The following is a 22,825-nucleotide window of genomic DNA, read 5'->3' on the forward strand; positions in this document are numbered from 1 at the left end:
AGGGATTAGTGGGGGAATCAAATTTCTCCTGGTGGATGTGTAGATCTAGGCCTTCTCAACCAATCCCTAGGAGATCAACAAGTTTGATTGGCTAGGGAGAGAGATCGGGCAAAAATGGAGCTTAGAGCAACAATGGAGCTTGGCGGTGGAAGAGGTAAGTCAACTCGGAGAAGAAGACTCCTTTTATAATGGAAGAACAAATCCAACTGTTATCCACCAACTCAGCCTGCGACGCATGGTACTACCGCACTGGAGACGCGGTACTACCGCTAGGGCCCGCGGTACTACCGCAAGGCACTGTAGTACTACTGCCTGTTGGTGTCAAAACTGGCGGATCTCAGGTAGGGGGTCCCGAATTGTGCGTCTAAGGTCGATGGTAACAGGAGATAGGGAACATAATGTTTACCTAGGTTCGGGCCCTCTCTATGGAGGTAATACCCTACGTCCTTCTTGATTGATATTGATGAATATGAGTATTACTAGAGTTGATCTACCTCGAGATCGTAATGGCTAAACCCTAGAGGTCTAGCTTGTATGGCTATGATAATGAGCATTCGACCTCTCTACGGACCTAGCCCTCCGGTTTATATATACACGGGAGGGATCTAGGGTTACACAAGGTCGGTTACAGAGAAAGGAATCTACATAGTTGGTCGCCAAGCTTGCGTTCCACGCCAAGGAGAGTCCCATCCGGACACGGGTTCAGTCTTCGGTCTTCGTATCTTCACAGCCCATCAGTTCGGACCATGGCTAACAGGCCGGACGCCCGAGGACCCCTTAGTCCAGGACTCCCTCAGTAGCCCCCGAACCAGTCTTCAATGACGAGCTGTTCGACACATAGATTATCTTCGGCATTGCAAGGCGGGTTCCTCCACCGATGACTCCCGAGTAGTGTGTTCGGCCTTCCATTTAATGTTGTACCCCTCGGCTTCTGTGCATCAACAACTTCAGTTTCCATGTGTCCAGCGAATGCGAGAGGTCGGGGTATTTTTGTGTATACCACCCCGCCCGTACCACAAAGGTGCCTACTTAAAGAGAATAGATCTCAGATCCATTGCACACCCTACGAAAAATCCTCAGAGCTTGCTAAGAAAAACCACCCCAACATGGCTAGCACTCCCAACTCCTCCTCTCGTCCCCACGGTTCCAAAAAGGGTGATTGGGAGAGATGTTCCGTGCCCCACAGTCAGCTGGCGAAGCTGCAAACATAGGGCTTTCTTCCCCCCACGGACTTGGTCCCCGTACGAGCAGGGATGACGTCCTGCAAGGGCGGGGCTCAAACGGAGAACTTCCCCAATCCGTCTAGGGGAGAACGAGTATGCTTCGTCCCCTTCTTGTTAAGAGGTGTCGGATTTCCGATCCATCCCTTCCTTTGAGGTCTGCTGGAGTATTATGGCCTCCAACTGCACAGTCTCACTCCCACCTCTATCCTCCATATTGAGGGTTACGTCACTCTATGCGAGCTATTCCTGGGCTGCGAGGCCCATTTTGATTTATGGAGAAGAATGTTCTGCCTCGTCCCTCGTAATCAAGGCAGGTCAATTTTTGAAGTGGGAGGCGCCGAAGTGTGGCACATCGCCAGGACCGGATACCTGTCCGGCACGCCGAAGAAGGCTTCCGAAGAGTGGCCTTCCGAATGGTTCTACATTGACATCGTCGCTCTACCCGAACCCGTCCGTATGGGCCTCCCCGAGTTTTCAAGTGCTCCACTGAACAAACGCCATAGCTGGCATCCTCGGAGCCTCAAGGAAGAGGATAGTGCAGAGATCAGCCTACTGCTGCGCAAGATTAAGACGCTTGCCCAGTCCGGATTGTCAATAGTCAAGGTAATGGCGACCTCTATAGCACGGGGGGTCCAGCCACTCCAATACAGAGGCCTGCCCATGTGGCAGTATAACAGGGAAGACGACGCCTCTCGCTACAGTCGGAAGGGCCCGAAGACCCCTGCTGCCCTCGCCAAAATACTGGCCGAGCTGCATAAAGGGGAGAAAGAGGAGTTCACCGGCTCCAATATCAAGACGAATTTTCCTTGTATAATCCTCCCAGCTGGGTAAGCTTCAGCTCCACTATTTTACTCCCGTCCCTGAATCATTCTTGACAAGCAATATCTTATCCGCTTATAACAGGAATGGTGAAAGGATGTCGAGGGGATCCATCACCCAGCTCCTCAGCCGGAGAATCACAACCGGGATCTTTACCCCGGATATGAAGAAGATCCGGACATATTTGTGGGGCTCGAGGATGGCATATTCTATCAGAAGCGCTATGATGGTACAGATGTACCCATCATCGCCGATTACCCCGGTCTCCTTCCTGCTTCACATGTAAGTAATCTGGAGATACCTTGTCCAAGAGAGTTTTCTCATTCCTCCTCACCCACCGCACTGTCCTGTACTCAAAAGGGGAGGCGTTCGGCGTGCCATGCTGCCCCGGGGGCATCTCCGAAGAGAGCGTCCCCCACACCAGGCAAGCCTTCGAAGAGGAAGGTGAACGAAGATACGACCGAGCCTTCGTCAAAGAGGTATGAATCATCAAATATGCACCTTGGCAGTCACATCCAACTGTGACCCTTTTGTTTACCCTGTATCAGGAAAAAGGTGTGCCGGTCTATATCCGGGGGTCCGGCCGGTCATACTTCCTGCAGCCAGGATCCAGATCCTGCCGTGAAGACGGGGGCTGATGCGGGGGTGACGACGGACAGTCCTCCAGCCGAGGATTCGGATGATGTATCCATCACCAACTCGGAAGTGGAGAGCGCCATGAATCATCAGTGCCGCGGGGCCGTTTTACAAGACCCTGGCTTTTCAGAAGAGGCATTTAACGCCTTTAGCTCGGCTGATGCATATATCTGAGCTGCTCAAGATGGGCTTAACAGAGCTACAAAGCAGCATTTAAAAGATGCGCGGGTAAGTTTACTTTGTCTAACTATGATAACCATATGCCAGTAGCCCCCAAGACTTGGAGCAGTTGGTACAACTGATTTAAGGATCGTTGTATAACCAGGTTCTTACGGAGAAGAACAATGTGCTAGCCCAAGAGCTAGAAAAGTGTCGGACGCAGTTGAACGCAGTGACCGCCGAACTGGAAAAATCCAAAGCGACGTCTTCCGGTGATATTTCCCTCCATCGAGAAACAGTTATTACATAGCGACCGTGTTTAACACTGCGGCTTTATCTCATAATAGGATCGCCGGATCCATTGGAGGAAAAAGAGTCGAAAAGACTTCATGCCGCAGGCGAGCGGGTTTTAACCCGTGTTAGACAGGAGAAAAACAAACTCAAATATGCAAACACCTAGCTGGGAGAAGAGCTGAAGGATGTGCGGGCCCAGCTAGCCGACTCCGTGAAGGAGAACAATAAACTGTGAGGCGCATATTCAGTATGTGGTTGTATTTACCTTATAACAGTTTGGAAGTAAAAGTAGCTAATACAGGTGTGATTGCAGGTATATTGACGGGCCGTCCTGAAGAGGAGGTGTCCGGATCATCAAGTGATCTTCTACAAGAGCTGTCGCAGTTGCACGAGAAAACTCGGCTGGCAATGCGCAGTGTAGCCAAGGCCTTATGGCCATTCGACTCCCCTCCAGGGAGTATGGAGAAGCTTGTAGAGTTGTTCAAGGGAGCGCGGCAGCGTATCCGCTTATGGAAGATATCGGCCTGACGAGAGGGTGCGCGAGAGGCCTGGGCTATGGTAAAAACACGATATACCAAGCTGGATCCGAATCACATGGCCCGGGTCGGAGAGCTAGGGTCAAATGGGGAAGAAATTCCCGTTAGTTTGGTATATGGCCAAGTAGAGGTGGCTACTAGGTACTCTCAATAGGATTGTAAATTAGACCGCCTGTTGGCTGGTATACAGGAGGAAGTCTTTAAGTCCTAAGTGACTATGTACTTTCCTTCTAGCTGGATAATAAAAACAATTGTCATGGCCGACCTTTTCGCTTTGACCTACGGACCCAAAGGTGCGGAGTGTTTCCGAATACCCTAACGGTAGAATATACCGGGGTATGCATGGGAACCAGGCGTAGGGGTCATAGTTGTTTGAACAAACATGTGTATCCGGCTAGTTATGTTATATTATATTCTGTAAGAAACATCTTCCAGAGAGAATAGTTCCGTTAAGGGTTCCTTTCCCTAGGTGTGCATGCGTTGAATGTGCATGTCCGAACTGTGATTGAAAAAAATCGTAGAGTGAGTAACTTCTAGGGTTTCACAATGTAGTGAATGCGGAAACGTCTTTAATTCGCCGACCGAATATTCCCTTAAGAACACTAGCTTTCGGCTTCACCCAGTCTGAGGTACACATCTGGATGACCTAGCAGTAACAATCGCAGAGGTGCTCCCTTTATGCCCTAGCCGAAGTAACGGGAACATAGGGCATAAGCATAGGAGCCAGGCAACCCAGCTTGGCCAAAACTTAAGTCATATCGATGCATATGATGGCCGAGAAAAGGTACATATGGAAAAGCGCATATGTGGTGAGCTTGATGCTCGAAGAATAATATCAAGCTTCTGTACAAGAACCCCCAGGTATAATGACCATGCATATGTGGAGATGTACGCATCAGGGGAGTACGGTTTAGCCGTACTAAAGCCATAGGGCTAAAGAGCGAAACGAAAAAAGATAAAAAACGAGAAGAGAGAAAAAATAACGTTAATAATAGGAGGAAGGAGACGAACACAAGGTTCGGCGCTAGGCATAAAATCGTCGGAGTCTGGCTGCATTCCAGGGGTTCGGCTCCAGGTGGTTGTCTGACGCATCACGCATGCGGTACGCTCCTCCGGTTAGAACTTCGTGAATGATGAAGGGACCCTCCCAATTGGGCTTGAGTTTGTCCTTTTTCTTCTCCGGTAGGTGTAGAACGAGTTCGCCAACGTTATAAGTCTTGGCCCGCACTTCTGTGCTTTGATACTTGCGAGCCTGCTCTTGATAAAATGCACAACGGGCTTTTGCGACGTCGCGCTCCTCCTCCAGGGCATCTAAGTTGTCCTGCCGATCAAGCTCGGCTTCTCTCTCTTCGTACATGCGCACTCGAGGTGAGTCATGAATAATGTCGCAGGTTAACACTGCTTCCGCACCGTACACCATGAAGAAAGGTGTATATCCAGTAGTGCGGTTGGGCGTGGTCCGCAGCCCCCAAAGTACGGAGTCAAGTTCCTCCACCCAGTGCTTGTCTGATTCTTTAAAAGACCGCTCTAGTCTAGGTTTGATGCCGCTCATAATAAGACCATTAGCCCGTTCGACTTGACCGTTCATCTGCAGGTGATAGACAGAGGCGTAATCGAGCTTAATGCCCAGATTAGCACACCAAGTTTTCACTTCATCGGCTATAAAATTAGAGCCATTATAGGTGATGATGTTGTGTGGAACACCATAATGGTGTACCATGCCGGATATGAAATCTATTACTGGCCCCGCCTCAGCCGTTTTGACTGGTTTGGCCTATATCCACTTAGTGAATTTGTCCACCATGACCAGCAGATACTTTCTCTTATGGCTTCCTCCTTTAAGGGGTCCGACCATATCGAGTCCCCAGACCGCAAAAGGCCAAGTGATGGGGATTGTTTTTAAGGTAGTGGGGGTGAGGGAGTCCTAGATTAGGGGGTCTCCGGACATCCAGACTATATCCTTTGGCCGGACTGTTAGACTATAAAGATACAAGATTGAAGACTTTGTCTCGTGTCCGGATGCGACTCTACTTGGCGTGGAAGGCAAGCTAGGCAATACGGATATGTATATCTCCTCCTTTGTAACCGACCTTATGTAACCCTAACCCTCTCCGGTGTCTATATAAACCGGAGGGTTTTAGTCTGTAGGACAACAACAATCATACCATAGGCTAGCTTTTAGGGTTTAGCCTCTCCGATCTCGTGGTAGATCAACTCTTGTAATACCCATATCATCAAGAATAAATCAAGCAAGACGTAGGGTTTTACCTCCATCAAGAGGGCTCAAACCTGGGTAAAACATCGTGTTCCCTGCCTCCTATTACCATCCGCCTTAGACGCACAGTTCGGGACCCCCTACCCGAGATCCGCCGGTTTTGACACCGACATTGGTGCTTTCATTGAGAGTTCCTCTGTGTCGTCGCCGTTAGGCTTGATGGCTCCTACGATCATTGATAGCGATGCACTCCAGGGTGAGACTTTTCTCCCCGGACAGATCTTTGTGTTCGGCGGCTTCGCACTGCGGGCCAACTCGCTTGGCCATCTGGAGCAGATCGAAAGTTATGCCCCTGGCCACCAGGTCAGGTTTGGAAGCTTAAACTAAAGGCCGATATCTGCGGAGACTTGGTCTTCGACGGAATCCAGCCCCTGCCTTGTGCATCACACAGCCACGATGAGTACGATTTAGCTCTACCATCAGACAGTGTCCAGGAGATCGCACCGGCAGCCGCCCCGACCCTCAATTCGGAGCCAGTTGCACCGTCCACGGACGGGTGGGATGAACCCCGCCACGGAGGCCTTATCCTCAGCGGCGATCGAGCCGAACATCGACCTTACCCTGCACGAGAGCCGTGTTGTCAAACTACCGGATCCTTCTCTGGCCACGGACTCCGAACCGCCTGCGCCCGTTCCTAGCGAATCCGATTGGGCGCCGATCATGGAGTTTACCTCCGCAGATATTTTTCAGCACTCGCCCTTTGGCGACATACTGAACTCATTAAGGTCTCTCTCCTTGTCAGGAGGATCTTGGCCGAACTATGTCCGGCAGGATTGGGATGCGGATGACAAAGAAATTTGCTGTCCACCCACCACCCACTTAGTAGCCACTGTTGACGACTTAACCGACATGCTTGACTTCGACTCCGAAGACATCGACGGTATGGAAGATGATGCGGGAGACGAAGAGGAACCACCACCCACAGGGCACTGGACAACCACCTCATCATACGACATATACATGGTGGACACACCCAAAGAAGGAAATGGCGACTAGACAGCGGAGGATGACCCCTCCAAGAAGCAACCCAAGCGCCGACGTCAGCGGCGCCTCTCTAAGTCCCGCCAAAGCAAAAGTGGTGATACCGGCACAGGAGATAATAGCACTCCGGATAGTGCCGAAGATGGCAATAATCCCCTCCTGAGAGAGCAGCAGATGAGCAGGATGATAATTACATGCCTCCCTCCGAAGACGAGGCAAGCCTCGACGATGATGAAATCGTCGTGCCAGAGGATCCCGTCGAACAAGAGCGCTTCAAGCACCGGCTTATAGCCACGGCAAATAGCCTTAAGAAAAAGCAGCAGCAGCTTCAAGCTGATCAAGATCTACTAGCTGACAGATGGACTGAAGTCCTCGCGGCCGAGGAATATAAACTCGAACGCCCCTCCAAGAGTTACCCAAAATGCAGGTTGCTACCCTAATTGGAGGAAGAAGCGTATGATGCGGCTGACCGGCCACCTCGTGGCCACGACAGAGAGGCATTCCAGCGAAAAGCTCAGCTTGCACCCCAATGCCATTCTAATAAAAAGGCATGGGGAAATACGCCAGACCTGCAAGACGTATTGGAGGACAAAGCAAAACATGCAAGATCGATCTACGAATCACGAGGGCGCGCCACTACGCGAGACAATAATCATCACGCCGGATATAGTAAAAGTAAACCCGGCCGGGCCGAGCACAGCGGGCAGGACTCATTGGAACTGTGTCACGATATAGCCCTGTGCAGAGGCGCCGCACACCCCTTATGCTTCACAGACAAAGTAATGGATCATCAAACCCAGAGGGTTTCAAACCCGTAAATACAGAATCATATGACGGCACAACAGATCCTGCGGTATGGATCGAGGATTTCCTCCTGCATATCCACATGGCACGCGGTGATGATCTACACGCCATTAAATACCTCCCACTCAAACTCAAAGGACCAGCTCGGCATTGGCTAAATAGCTTGCTAGCAGAGTCCATTGGTTGTTGGGAAGATCTGGAAGCCGCATTCCTCGACAATTTTCAGGGCACTTATGTGCGACCACCAGATGCCAATGACTTGAGCCACATAATTCAACAGCCAGAAGAATCGGCCAGGCAATTCTGGACACGGTTCCTAACAAAGAAAAATCAAATCGTCGACTGTCAGGATGCAGAGGCCCTAGCAGCTTTCAAGCACAACATCCACGACGAGTAGCTAGCCCGACACCTTGGTCAGGAAAAGCCGAAATCTATGGCAGCCCTCACGACACTCATGACCCGCTTTTGTGCGGGAGAAGAGAGCTGGCTGGCTCGCAGTAATAACTTATCAAAGAACCATGGTACTTCGGATACCAAGGACATCAATAGTAGGTCATGTCGCAACAAACATAAGCGCCGCATTAATAGCGACAATACCGAGGATACGGTAGTCAATGCCGGATTCAAAGACTCTAAACCCGGCCAGCGGAAAAAGCCATTCAAAAGAAGCACTCCGGCCCGTCCAGTTTGGACCGTATACTCGACCGCTCGTGTCAAATACACAGCACCCCCAATAAGCCAGCCAACCACACCAACAGGGATTGTTGGGTGTTCAAGCAGGACGGCAAGTTAATTGCCAAAGACAAAGATAAGGGGTCACATAGCGATGACGAAGAGGAGCCCCGGCAGCCGAACACCGGAGGACAGAAGATGTTCCCCCCACAAGTGTGGACGGTGAACATGATATATGCAACCTACATCCCCAAGAGGGAGCGGAAGCGTGCGTTAAGGGACGTATATGCATTGGAGCCAGTCGCCCCAAAGTTCAACCCATGGTCCTCTTGCCCGATCAACTTCGATCGTATGGACCACCCCACTAGTATCCGTCATGGCAGATTCGCCGCACTAGTCCTAGACCCAATCATTGACGGATTTCACCTCACTCGAGTCCTTATGGATGGCGGCAGTAGCCTGAACCTGCTTTACCAGGACACAGTGCGCAAAATGGGTATAGACCCCTCAAGGATCAAACCCACAAAAACGACCTTTAAAGGCGTCATACCAGGTGTAGAGGCCCATTGCACAGGCTCAGTCACACTGGAAGTGGTCTTCGGATCCCCGGATAACTTCTGAAGCGAAGAGTTAATCTTCGATATAGTCCCGTTCTGCAGTGGTTATCATGCACTGCTCGGGCGAACCGCATTTGCAAGATTCAATGCGGTACCACATCATGCATATCTCAAGCTCAAGATGCCAGAACCACGTGGGGTCATCACAGTCAATGGAAACACAGAGTGCTCTCTTTGAACGGAGGAGCACAATGCGGCCCTCGCAACGGAAGCGCAAAGCAGCCTCTTAAGGCAGTCCATTAGTTCGGCATTTCAGGACCCGAACACCTTCAAGCGTGCCCGGAGTAATCGGCAACAGGACTGCCTGGCACGTTCCGAGCTCGCATAGCAATGTAGCCCCCACCCCGGCCCAAGCCAAATGGCAAAACTCGTGCCACGCGTACATAATTATGCATTAAAAATACCATGGGCACAGGTAGGGAGGTGGCACGATTACGACACGCTCCAAGACGTGGCTTTAACCGCACTAGGGGCTTCCTGCTTTGTTATTTTTCTCTTTCAGGACCTTAATATCTGGAAACCCTGTCCGACAGCATGATTGCCGAACACATGATGCAGCATCCAAGGAGGCAGAAAGCTACGTCACACCATGGAACTCCCAGATGGATTACGGTAACGAGTGAAATACTTGCTTTAATATTAGTCCTCAGCTTGCCCTTGGAGGGGACATAGTCCTACTTTTTGCTTATCGCACTACCTGTATCATTCTGCTTTAACGCATGTTTTTGAATAAACAATGCATTGCATTAAGGCTTTTTATTGCATTCTTCCTTTATATATATGTTCATTTATGAGATCCAGCACCCGTACACTCTGGTACGGCCAATACGCCAAGGGCTTAAGCATATCCCATAATATGGCGTGAGAATTCTGAACACTTTCGACAGTGCGACACCCCGAACTTATAGCATTATATGCATCAGCTCTGAATCATGTCTTGGGTCAATAGTTAGGTTTGCCCGCCTCCCATGTTTTGGTACCTTACGTTACGCTATATCGGCTAAGGTAGCACTGGGAGAACTACTGCGATTGTGCCCCAGTTCTGCTGGGCTAAGCACCTCAGTAGAGAAAGCTAAAACTGACTGTCATGATAAGGCGAGAGACTGGTCGCTGTTCGAGAGGTTTTCGAGTCCTTAAAGACTTATGCCGCTTAGAGCGAGGAGTCGGCCCTGTCCGGCTTAAGGCGCGTATCGCGCCCCAGATTCGGCCTTCCGAATGCTAGGGGCTTCGCTGAAATTTAAAATTATAGAATTCTGTGGCTAAGTGAGAGTGATAACGCATTATAGTCCGATTGCCTTGTTCGTTGTGCTGAGCACGTCCCTCGAAGGACCCAAAAATGGGAACAAGAGTGCTCAGGTTTATCCCGAACACCCCAGCACTCATGACATGGGGGCAGAAGCCGACGACTAGTCATCTCTCAGATTTGATAAACAGCCAAATAGAAGGTAATATTTTAAATTCAAACAAGCGTTGCATAGCGCATATGAACAAGTTTTCATGAATACAGGATTACACGAGCGAGTTCACTCAAATATTATATCTTTCATACACTCGTCCGCTACGAGACGAGCACCCTCCAGGACACCCTCATAGTACATCTCGGGGTGGCGATGCTTCTTGCCCTCCGGCGGCCCTTCCTTGATCAGCTTCACGGCGTCTAGATTGACCCATTGCAACTTCACACGGGCGAAAGCCCGGCGTGCACCTTCGATGCAGACGGACCGCTTGACGACTTCCAGCCATGGGCAGGCATCCACAAGCCGCCTCACCAGGCGAAGTAGCTGTTCGAAAGGGCGTCGCCAGGCCACAGCCGGACTATAAATCCCTTCATGGCCTGTTCGGCCGCCTTGTGTAGCTCGACCAGCTGCTTTAGCTGGTCGCTCATAGGCACCGGGTGTTCGGTCCCAGTATATTGGGCCCAAAACAACTTCTCCGTTGAGCCTCCATCCTTGGCCTGGTAAAACGTTGCGGCATCCGACACGCCGTGAGGCAAATCTACGAATGCTCCTGGAGAGCTCCGGATTCGGGTAAGTAACAAGTAATTTACTTTCACATGCTTGCTTTGCATATTGAATGCCTTACCCGCTGCTATCTTCCGCATCGCCTCAATCTCCCGGAGGGCCTTTTGGGCTTCAGCCTTGGCATTCTTCGCGCTCTCAAGGGACGCGGCAAGCTTAGACTCTCGCGTCTTCGAGTCAAGCTCCAACGCCTCATGCTTCATCACGAGAGCTTGGAGCTCTTGCTGCACCTCGCCCACCCGCGCCCCTTGCTTTTCTCGCTCGGTGCGCTCCTTAGCTGCTTTGTTTTCGGCCTCGGATAGTGCTTGTTTCAGGGTCGCCACTTCGGTAGTGGCCCCTGCCAAATTTATGATGGTCCTGTCATTTTGCAATCGCATCTTTTTTATATATACACATCTATAGACTAGGTATTACTTACCTTTGTTCTCCTCAAGCTGCCTCTTGGCAAGGCCGAGCTCTTCCTTGGACCCTTTGAGGTCCTGCTTCAGTGCGATGACCACCGCAGTCAGTGTGGCAAAGGCCAGCAGCGAAGCCTGCATACGCATATAGACATACTTATATTAGACTCCTGCGATATTGTTTGATCCTCTGTTCGGCTTTTCTTTGTGAACACCGAACAGAGCATCAGGGGCTACTGTCTATGCGGTAATATTTCTCCTATATTTCAAAAACTTACCTCAAAGCCTGTTAGAAGGCTGGCACAGGCTTCAGTCAGTCCGCTCTTGGCGGACTGAACCTTCTTGATCACCGCACTCATTATAGTACGATGCTCTTCATCGATGGAAGCGCTGCGAAGCGCTCCCAGCAGATTGTCCGGTGCATCTGGATGGACAGAGGTCACCGGCATAGGCGTCTTGCCCCTTTTTGGAAGGAGGCCGCCTGCCCGAGTCCGGAACCACTGGGGGTTCCGGCGCGGTGTTCGGTCGAGGGCCAAACTCGGAGCCCTCGGGAGCCTTGCTCCCTCTGCTCCCGGAGTCCGGAAGGTCGCCTTGAGGCGCCTCCGGGACTGTCTCCCCTCTACCTGGTGCTTCTTGAGACAATAACTCGGCGTTATCCGTAGGGCAAGGGGAGGTGGCGGTCGGAAGTGGATCTCTATCCATATCTGACGAGCCCAGGGAGCCGTCCAACAATACGTCGATACGGGCTCGTGGCAGTCTGCATAGCCATAATTTGGCGTTAGGAGAGGCAGTGCGACAAAGGTATGCTATGAGTTACTCTGGTATCCGAATACTTACAACTTCACTAGGGGCTTGGCCCTGAGCAGCCACTCGTCTTCGCCTTCGGCGGCGATGGTGGAGTAGTCCGGAAGGAGACTCCTTCCCTTCTTGGACCCTTCGGCCTCCCCAGTTGGGGCGGCCTTCCTTTTCTTGTCTCCCCCGACTGGAGGGGGAGCATCTTCATCTTCCTCCTCGTCTTCGGGGGAGGAGTGCGTCGCGGAGTTATCAGACGATGAGTCCGATAACACCTGGCGTCGGGAACTCTTTCGGGTTCCCTTGGCCTTCTTGGTCTTCTCCGGCACCTTGTAAGGACCCGGAGTTAGCATCTCCGTCAGTAGAGTGTCCGCAGTGTCTTCGGGCAGAGGGTCCGAACAGTTAATCTACCCCAATGTCTCCACCCAGTCCTTTCAAAGGCATGGGAGCTCAGACCTTGCACATGGTTGAGTCAGGAGAAATAAATATCCTACAGGATGTATAGAACTTACCAAATGCGCTCGCCGCTTCGCGCTTAGTCCGCGGTCCTCGTTGAGAGAGGGAGGGACATCGGCGTCCTTGAACAGCACCCTCCAGACGTCCTTGTGCGTCGTGTCAAAGAGCTTGTTCAGAGTTTGGTGCTGGGCCGGGTCGAACTCCCACAAGTTGAAGTCCCGTTGTTGACACGGGAGGATCCGGTGGATGAGCATGACCTGGACTATGTTGACAAGCTTGAGTTTCTTGCTTGCCATGTTCCGGATACATTTCTGGAGTCCATCTAGCTCTACCGATGAACCCCACGACAGGCCCTTCTCTTTCCAGGAAGTGAGCCGTGTAGGGAATCCGGATCGGAACTCGGGGGCAGCCACCCAGTTGGTGTCGCACGGCTCGGTGATGTAGAACCACGCCGATTGTCACCCCTTTATGGTTTCCACGAAGGAGCCTTCGAGCCATATAACATTGGGCATCTTGCCCACCATGGCTCCGCCGCATTCTGCTTGTTGGCCGCCGACCACCTTCGGCTTAATATTAAATGTCTTCAGCCACAGACCGAAGTGGGGGTGGATGCGGAGAAAGGCCTCACAGACGACGATGAACGTCGAAATGTTGAGGATGAAGTTCGGGGCCAGATCATGAAAGTCCAGCCCGTAGTAGAACATGAGACCACAGACGAATGGATGAAGGGGAAACCCCAGTCCGCGGAGGAAGTGGTGGTGGAAAACTAGCCTCTCATGAGGTTCCGGGGTAGGGACGATCTGCCCCACAGCAGGCAGCCGATGCGCGATATTCGCGGCTAAGTATCCAGCTCCGCGCAGCTTTTTGATGTGTTCCTCTGTAACGGAGGAAGCCATCCACTTCCCTCCCGCTCCGGACATGATTGGAGAAGGTTGAGGGGAAGGATGTGGGCTTGGGCGTTGGTGCTCGAGTGCGCAAGAGTGGATGAGCAAGGAGGAAGAAGGCGTGGGTAGAAAAAGGTTAAACCTTGTCCCTTTATAAGGGTGGCCGAAACTATGCGCCCCCACTAGCCTAGTAAAACTCGCTTATCCCCCAAGCGTCGTAATCGATGGCGCGGTTGGGTTACCCACACCCGTATTGATGAGAATCCCATAATAAGGGGAACATGATCTCTGCTTTGACAAGACATGTCAAGAAACCGCCTCGCGCTATGTGCGAGGCTAGTTAAAGGAAACGGTTCGAATAATCACCGGGCCATGGCATAACGTCATGTTGCCAAAACAAGTCAGCAGATTAGATTTGTGGAAATATTATTCTCTCTACGGTGGAATGTGGAACTTATTTTGTAGGGTCGGACACTATCCTTGTATTCAAAAATTTTCATGGTGTATTAGGAGGAGGAACCCGCCTTGCAATGCCGAAGACGATACTGCGCGCCGGACTCATCGTCATTGAAGCCTGGTTTAGGGGCTACTGAGGGAGTCCTGGATTAGGGGGTCTCCGGACAGCCGGACTATATCCTTTGGCCGGACTGTTAGACTATGAAGATACAAGATTGAAGACTTCGTCTCGTGTCCGGATGGGATTCTACTTGGCGTGGAAGGAAAGCCAGGCAATACGGATATGTATATCTCCTCCTTTGTAACCGACCTTATGTAACCCTAACCCTCTCCGATGTCTATATAAACCGGAGGGTTTTAGTCCGTAGGACAACAACAATCATACCATAGGCTAGCTTCTAGGGTTTAGCCTCTCCGATCTCGTGGTAGATCAACTCTTGTAATACCCATATCATCAAGAATAAATCAAGCAGGACATAGGGTTTTACCTCCATCAAGAGGGCCCGAACCTGGGTAAAACATCATGTTCCCTGCCTCCTGTTACCATCCGCCTTAGACGCACAGTTCGGGACCCCCTACCCGAGATCCACTGGTTTTGACACCGACAGGGGGCATATGACTTTGGTTGGCGAAGAGTTGGCATCTGACGCAATGTTGGACAAGGTCCTATGCATCTGCTCGGGCCATCGGCCAATAGAAACCTATACGGAAGGCCTTGATAACAAGGGCCCGAGCTACGACGTGGTGCCCGCCGAGACCGGCTTGAATCTCAGCCAGGAGCTACCGCCCCTCCTCCTCAGAGATACATCTTTGAAGGACTCTGGTAGAACTTTTCTTATAGACCTCTCCGTCATGAACCTTGTAGGCCTTCGAACGCCAGACAATGCGGCGGGTCTCATCCTGGTCCTCAGGAAGATCCTTCCTGTTAAGGTAGGCCAGGAAGGGTTCGGTCCATGGGGCAATGACTGCGATGATGAGATGTGCCGACTGTGTTATTTTGGTGGCTGACCCTCCGATGATATCGGTGTTTTCGGAATCTGGGGTTATGTTCAGATCCGGACTAGTGTTGCCGTTTTCCCCCTGCCACACCACGGATGGCTTAAAAAGCCTTTCTAGAAAGATATTAGGTGGGACGGGGTCGCGCTTGGCGCCGATACGAGCAAGGACGTCCGCCGCTTGATTGCTTTCTCCAGCCTCGTGATGGAATTCGAGCCCCTCAAACCGAGCCGACATTTTTAGGATGGCATTCCGATAAGCTGCCATCTTCGGATCTTTAGCATCGAAGTCTCCATTTATTTGAGATATTGCGAGACTTGAGTCCCCGCGCACTTCCAGGCGCTATATGCCCATGGAGACAGCCATCTGGAGACTGTGCAATAAGGCCTCATATTCGGTTGCGTTGTTGGAGTCAGTGTATAGTATTTGGAGTACGTACTGAATGATGTCTCCATTGCGGGACTTTAAAACGACGCCCGCTCCTAGTCCTGCCAGCATTTTGGAGCCATCGAAATACATAACCCAATTGGAATATGTGTTGTACTATTTAGGGAGTTCGGCCTCTGTCCAGTCGGCGACGACGTCAGCCAGTACTTGGGATTTAATAGCTCGACGTGGTTTGTATGTAATATCAAATGGAAGGAGCTCAATGGCCCATTTGGCAATCCGGCCTGTGGCGTCGCGGTTGTTTATAATGTCATTGAGTGGTACTTCGGAAGCCACCGTGATCAAACACTCCTGGAAGTAGTGACGGAGCTTTCGGGATGCCATGAAGACTGCGTATGCTATCTATTGATAATGGGGGTACCGGGATTTGCATGGTGTAAGTACAGTGGATACGTAGTATACTGGCTTCTGAAGCAGGAATTTGTGTCCGTCCTGTTCTCGTTCAATGACGAGCACGGCGCTCACCACCTGATGTGTTGCTAATATATATAATAACATCGGTTCGCCGACGCTTGGCGCGGCCAGGATTGGGTTGCTCGTGAGAAGGGTTTTTATTTCCTCCAGTCCGATTGTTGCCGCATCCGTCCACTCGAAGTGATCGGTTCGCCGTAGAAGGTGATAGAGTGGCAGTGCCTTTTCTCCCAATCTGGAGAAAAGCGGCTTAGAGCTGCCACGCAACCCGCGAGCTTTTGGACTTGTTTAAGGTTTGTTGGTGTAGCCAATTGTGACAGAGCTCGGATTTTGGCTGGATTTGCTTTAATTCCTCTGTTGGAAATGATGAAGCCCATCAGTTTTCCAGCGGGAACACCGAAAACGCACTTTTCCGGATTGAGCTTAATGTCATACGTGCGAAGGTTATCAAATGTGAGACGTAAATCGTCTATTAGTGTTTCAACGCACCTAGTTTTGATGACAACATCGTCCACATAAGCTTCAACTGTCTTGTCGTTCTTCTTCTCCAGGCATGTTTGAATCATGCGTTGGTATGTGGCGCCAGCATTCTTCAGCCCGAAGGGCATGCTGTTGAAGCAGAATGGCCCATATTGGGTGATGAATGTTGTTGCATCTTGATCAGACTCCTTCATTTTGATTTGATGGTATCCGGAATATGTGTCGAGGAAACACAGTGAGTCGTGTCCTACGGCAGCAACAATGATTTGATCAATGCAGGGGAGGGGGAAGGGATCCTTAGGGAAAGCCTTATTGAGGCCTTTAAAATCGACGCATGGGCGCCAGGATTTATCCTTCTATGGTACCATCACCAGGTTTGCCAACCAGTCTGGATGTTTTATTTCTCCAATGAATCTGGCCTCGATTAGCTTGGCTAGCTCCTCTCCCATGGCTTGACATTTGGGTTCAAAAAAATGCCGCAGTGTTTGTTTGATCGGTTTGTATCCCTTTAATATGTTGAGGCTGTGTTCGGCCAGTTTGCACGGAATACCTAGCATGTCAGAAGGGTGCCAGGCAAATATATCCCAGTTTTCGCGAAGGAAATCCCTTAACGTGGCGTCGACTGCTGGGTCTAGTTGTGCCCCAATAGATGCTGTCTTTTTGGGGTCCATTGGATGGACCTGGAATTTGACTATTTCTTCTGCTGGCTTGAAGGAGGTGGACTTGGGGCGTTTGTCTAAGATCACATCGTCCCTGTCCACCATGGAGCGTAGTGCGGTTAATTCTTCGGCCGTGAGGGCTTCAGATAATGCCTCAAGGGCCAGGGATGCGGTTTTATTTTCGGCGCGGAGTGCTATGTCCGGATCACTAGCGAGAGTGATTATGCCTTTGGGCCCGGGCATCTTAAGCTTCATGTACCCGTAATGAGGTACCGCTTGGAAGTGTGTAAATTCCTCCCGCCCCAAAAGGGCGTGATATCCGATGTTGAAAGGGGCCACTTGGAAGGTTATTTCTTTGGACCGATATTTCTCCGGCGTGCCGAATACCACGTCGAGTGTTATTTTTCCTGCACACCGCGCCTCTCGACTGGGAATAATTCCTCGGAAGGTCATGCTGCTTTGCTCAATGCGGCTCTTGTCTATTTCCATTTGGTGGAGTGTATCTTCGTAGATAAGGTTTAGTCTGCTGCCGCCGTCCATGAGGACCTTGGTGAGCCGAAAGCCGTCCACAATTGGACTGAGGACCAAGGCGGCTGGTGCTCGGACTGTCCTGTATTTTGGTTCGTCATCCGCATTAAAAATTATAGCCATGTCATTCCAAGGGTTTAATGCTGCTATTTGACAGACTTCGGCGAGTCGGCGTAGTGCTCTTTTACGCCTATTGTTTGAGGCGAATGTCTCGAAGATCGTTAGTACCTTGGGGTTGTTGTCCTCTGGGGGGTGTTGTTCTGGGTTATTCTTGGTGAGGATATCCTCACCGCTCTTGGCCACTTGCCGGAGTATCCAACATGCTCTAAGGCTATGTGTTGGTATGTTGTCCGGTGTTGCGTGTATTATGCATGGCCCATCGAGCCATCCTTCCAAAACGGTTCCACGCCCCATACTAGACTTGTATTTCTTTACTGTTGAACCGTGCATGTTGCAAGGGTGCGCCCTTTTCGCCTTAATGAGGGGTTGAGTGGGGACCAATGATTCCCAATGGGCTGCTTGAGTTTTCCGGGTGCTTTCCATTGCGATGTACTTCTGTATGATAGTTGCCAAGTCGTCGAAGTGTAGGATGCGATGGCGGTTGATGGCATTGAGGATTCCTTTGTCCCTGCAATTGTTGCGGAACATTGAGATCGCTTCCTCGTCGCGACAATCTTTAATCTTGTTTTTGACAAGAAGGAATCTGGCCCAGAAGTGGTGGACCGTTTCCTGAGACTACTGTTGTACGCTCATGAGGGCGCTTGTATTCGGGTGGGTGGGTGGATTTAAATCTGAACCCTGCCCCAGCTTTGGATCCGGAGTCTGAAGGTCTTCCAAACTTAATAGATCGGGCTCCGGGATGTCCACTAATTTCTTAGGCCCATCGTTCGATTCTATTTTCGGAGGGTAGGATGCATCTCCTCGCGGGTAGGTATCCGGCTCTTCGTGACCGGAGATCCGGACATAGTTCGTCCTTAGTATGGAGGAAGAGTTGTCGAATCGCTCCTCGACTACCGCCATCTGGTGGGTGATCGGTGGAGATTTGATTTCTCTCTGATCGGGTTTAAGCCCAATCTGATCGTAGTGTGTAGCGACCCCAAGGGCGGCGATGCGATCTAGGAGCTCGTTTAAGGATGAGAGCTCTGCCGGATCCATCTGTTTGGAGTGTTCGGAGTTGATACGAAGGGGGTATTCGATGACCCGAGAGGTCATCGTCGGCTTAATGACCGAACGGGCGGTCATGGTAAAGCTGCCCAGCCGGAGGATTTGGCTGAAGCCAGCGTTCCTCCGGTGGTGATATTATCCTTGAGAACAAGGCGAGACATCGATCCTATCGTCGATGGCACAGTGGAACTCTCAATGAAAGCACCAATGTCGGTGTCAAAACCGGCGGATCTCGTGTAGGGGGTCCCGAACTGTGCGTCTAAGGTCGATGGTAACAGGAGACAGGGGACACAATGTTTACCCAGATTCGGGCCCTCTCCATGGAAGTAATACCCTACGTCCTGCTAGATTGATATTGATGAATATGAGTATTACAAGAGTTGATCTACCTTGAGATCGTAATGGCTAAACCCTAGAGGTCTAGCTTGTATGGCTATGATAATGAGTATTCGGCCTCTCTACGAACCTAGCCCTCTGGTTTATATAGACACGGGAGGGATCTAGGGTTACACAAGGTCGGTTAAAGAGAAAGGAATCTACATAGTTGGTCGCCAAGCTTGCCTTCCACGCCAAGGAGAGTCCCATCCGGACACGGGTTCAGTCTTCGGTCTTCGTATCTTCACAGCCCATCAGTCCGGCCCATGGCTAACAGGCCGGACGCCCGAGGACCCCTTAGTCCAGGACTCCCTCACTGCCCACGCAGCAGTATCCAAAACAGCCCTGATGCGATGAAGCAGAGGGCGGTAGAACTGCTGGCGTGGTACTACCGCAAGGCAGGGATAGTCCAGATTTGGGAAGGCACGGATATATAGAAATACATCCGTGGCAACTTCTGCTGAGTTTAGATCTATGCAAAAATCCGACACGTAGTACCACAAATCTGGAGCGGTACTACCGCGTTGGGTGCGGATGTAAAAAATTACATCCGCCCTACTTCCGCTCGTGCTGCTGAGCCTGGCCTGAGGCCATGGTACTACCGTGCCCCAGGAGCGGTACTACCGTGGGCACCTGCGGTACTAGCACACCCGCGGCCGGTACTACCACAGGTGCCTGCAGTACTACCGCTCCTAAGAGCAGTGCTACCGCATGCCCCAGTTCAACCACACTAGGAGTCCTTCATTTTGCAGAGACAAGGAGAAACGGAGGATGCTCCAAAGAGCCAGAGGAAAGGTGGTGTGAAGGGAACAGACGTGTACGTGTTGATTCCACCCAAACCTTTCCAATGCGGACCCCCTCTTGATAGTACGGCTTTCCTGCGACTCAAATCCACCGAAAAGAAACATAGAGAAACATCATCTTCAATAGTCTTCGAGGGGCACCAAATCGTCTTGTGCCTAGACATGATATGTCTGAAATGCTCAATGCACACGATTAGTCCGCAAAAGCATTGTCATCAATCACCAAAACTACTAAGGGATAAAGATGCCCTTATAATCTCCCCCTTTTGGTGGACTGATGACAATACGGGATGTGCACATAGGAATATACATAAAGCATAGGCAAACCCAACCTATATAAAATATAGACGGGCTCCCCCTAGATGTGTCCGCTTTGGAGATGTTCTTTGGGTTGCACGACACACATACTAGGATCAACACTCCCCCTATATTTTATAGACGAGGCAACTCTTGCAAAGGAGTAACTAATACTAACAGAGAGATAAGATAATACATATGAGCATAAATTATCGAGCACAAGATAGCATAAGCTCACGGGCTACTAAGCAGGAAAGACAATAAGATACGATAGAGTGCAGATGTCTTACACCATATGATAAGGGAACACGACTCATGACAAACCAAACCAAAGCAAACGAGGTCCAACAGAATGAAAGCAAAGACGACACAATCAAACATGACACACGACTCACAAATCCTACGCTCTCTCTCCCTTTGGCATCGAGACACCAAAAAGGCAGAGAGGACACCTACAATACAGGTGGTAGCTTAGCTCCAGGGATCACTCATCAAGCTCCTCATCGGTCTCGGGAGTGGGAATTGGATCCTCCTCCTCCTCTGACTCGGACCACTTGTAGCCCTGCTTCGCCATCCAGGCAGCCTCAGGAGTGATGAACCTCTCGGACCCGCTCGACACGTGCTCGCTGAACGTCCTCAAGATCCTCTTATCACGCTGGTGACTCTGCTTCTAAGCAACATGAGTCATGTATTGTCCCTTAGCCTGCATGTAGAAAAGAGTCTTCATCTTCTCCTTGAGCTTCTTAGCCCAAGATGGCTTAGCACAAGGAGGAGCAGACCCCTCAGCACGACCAGCAGCCACTTCCTCCTCAGCCGCTTCGTCATCACCCTCCATCCTTGTAGCCTCAGCCTCAGCCCTGGTAGTGGTATTGGCCCACCTATTCTTCTGGCATAGTAGGATGGGCTCATGACGAACCCAGTCTGGAGCATGAAACTCTTCTTGAGGAAAGAGCTTCCCCCAAGTCTGCGAGATCAGGAGCTGCAGGTATGGTCCATAGATAGGCACTTTGTGATTGAGGACCGCAAACTAGAGTTCACACCACATGATGTGAGAAACATCAAGAATTCCAGGATCTTGGACACGGGCCTTCTCACAAAGAAGCATCATATCAACGAGATAAGCATGCACCTAGTCCTTGTCACCAATGCGTGGCAAGAGGGTGTTGCGGAAGATGCGGTACATGACATCAAGGTAGGAGTTGAGCACCCATGTCTTCTTGTTGTTGGCCAACTTCTTCTCCACATAGTAGGGCTGAAGCTTGTTCTTGTTGGCGGACTCTGAGTTAGCATGAGGGCGGGCACCAACGGGATCATTGAGCCCCTTATCAAGAACGTTTAGCATATTCATGAACTCCTTCCATGTAGTAGATAGCCTCTTCCCATTGGTCATCCAAGTCATGGTCCTTGCCTCATCTGGATGGAAGTGAATAGAGGCAAAGAATTGAGCCACAATCTCGGGGTCAAAATCCTTGTGGAACGAGATGAAGTCTTCAATGCCAAACTGCTCCATGGCATCCAATGCCTCACCAAAGTATGGTCGGTCCTTCCTCATATGATTCAAGTCAATCCATTGAACAGGAACATAGATGTTCTACTTGGACTTAATCACATCGAGGTAGATGAGAGCCTGCTGCTTGGAACAGAAAAGATCATAGCCTCGAACATTCTCACAAGGTTGCACATAGGGGTTGATCCTCCTCCGACGGATGAACTCAGAGAGAGGCATCTCATCTAGGCTCATAGTGGGCTCCTTCATCTTGGATGCGATGGTCTTGGTGCGGCGTTTGGGGCATTGGAACCCTCTAGAGCCTCTTGGTTACGCAGACACTTGGAGCCTGTGTCACAACTGGGATTCAAGCACCGAGCCTACGAACCGGAGCCACCACCTAAGACACACACAAGAACACATGAGAGAAATGAGAAGAATCAAAACAAAGAGCACAGCCAGGCGAGCGAAACATGTAGAAGAAGATTGGGTAGTTGACACAAGGTAGTTTCGAAGTCAACGGTAGTACCGCACCCCTAAGAGGAAGTAAAATTTTACTGCTGCTCTAGCCGCGGTAGTACCATGCCGGGATGGCACAGTAGTACCGTGCCTGGAGCGGAAGTAAAATTCTACATCCGTGCCTCGCGCGGTAGTACCGCTCTGGAGGAGTGGTAGTACCGCACAAGGTGCTTACGGATAGGGCGGTAGTACCGCACGGGAGGTGCAGTAGTACCGCTCGGAACCCAATCCGGCACGAAACGGATCTAGGCACATATGTAGCTTTGGAGCGGTACTACGGTTGATCGAAAATACAGTGTGGCAACATTCCAAATGGCATTTCTACAGCATTACACCTCTCCTACAACCTACTCTTGCAAAGATTTAGCCTAAAATCTCAAGAAAAACATGCATCTCCCCAAAACCTAAAAAGCAAAACAACAAAGCAATGAGAGAGGGATTTGGGGAGAAACCTTGTTCCATGGCAAGAGGACGAGGTGGGGATCGATCCCACCGGTCGAAATACGAGGAGAGTGGCCGGAAGCGAAGAACTGGCGAGGTCCTCCGGCGGCGTTCTTGGGAAGGAGAGAGAGAGACGAAGTGGGGAAAAGGAGTTGATTGGTATGGGGGAGTTAGAACCCCCCCCCCCTTGCCCGCTCTT

The sequence above is a fragment of the Triticum urartu genome, chromosome 3, assembly GCF_003073215.2.
Source record: "Triticum urartu cultivar G1812 chromosome 3, Tu2.1, whole genome shotgun sequence".
NCBI classification, from domain to species: Eukaryota; Viridiplantae; Streptophyta; class Magnoliopsida; order Poales; family Poaceae; genus Triticum; species Triticum urartu.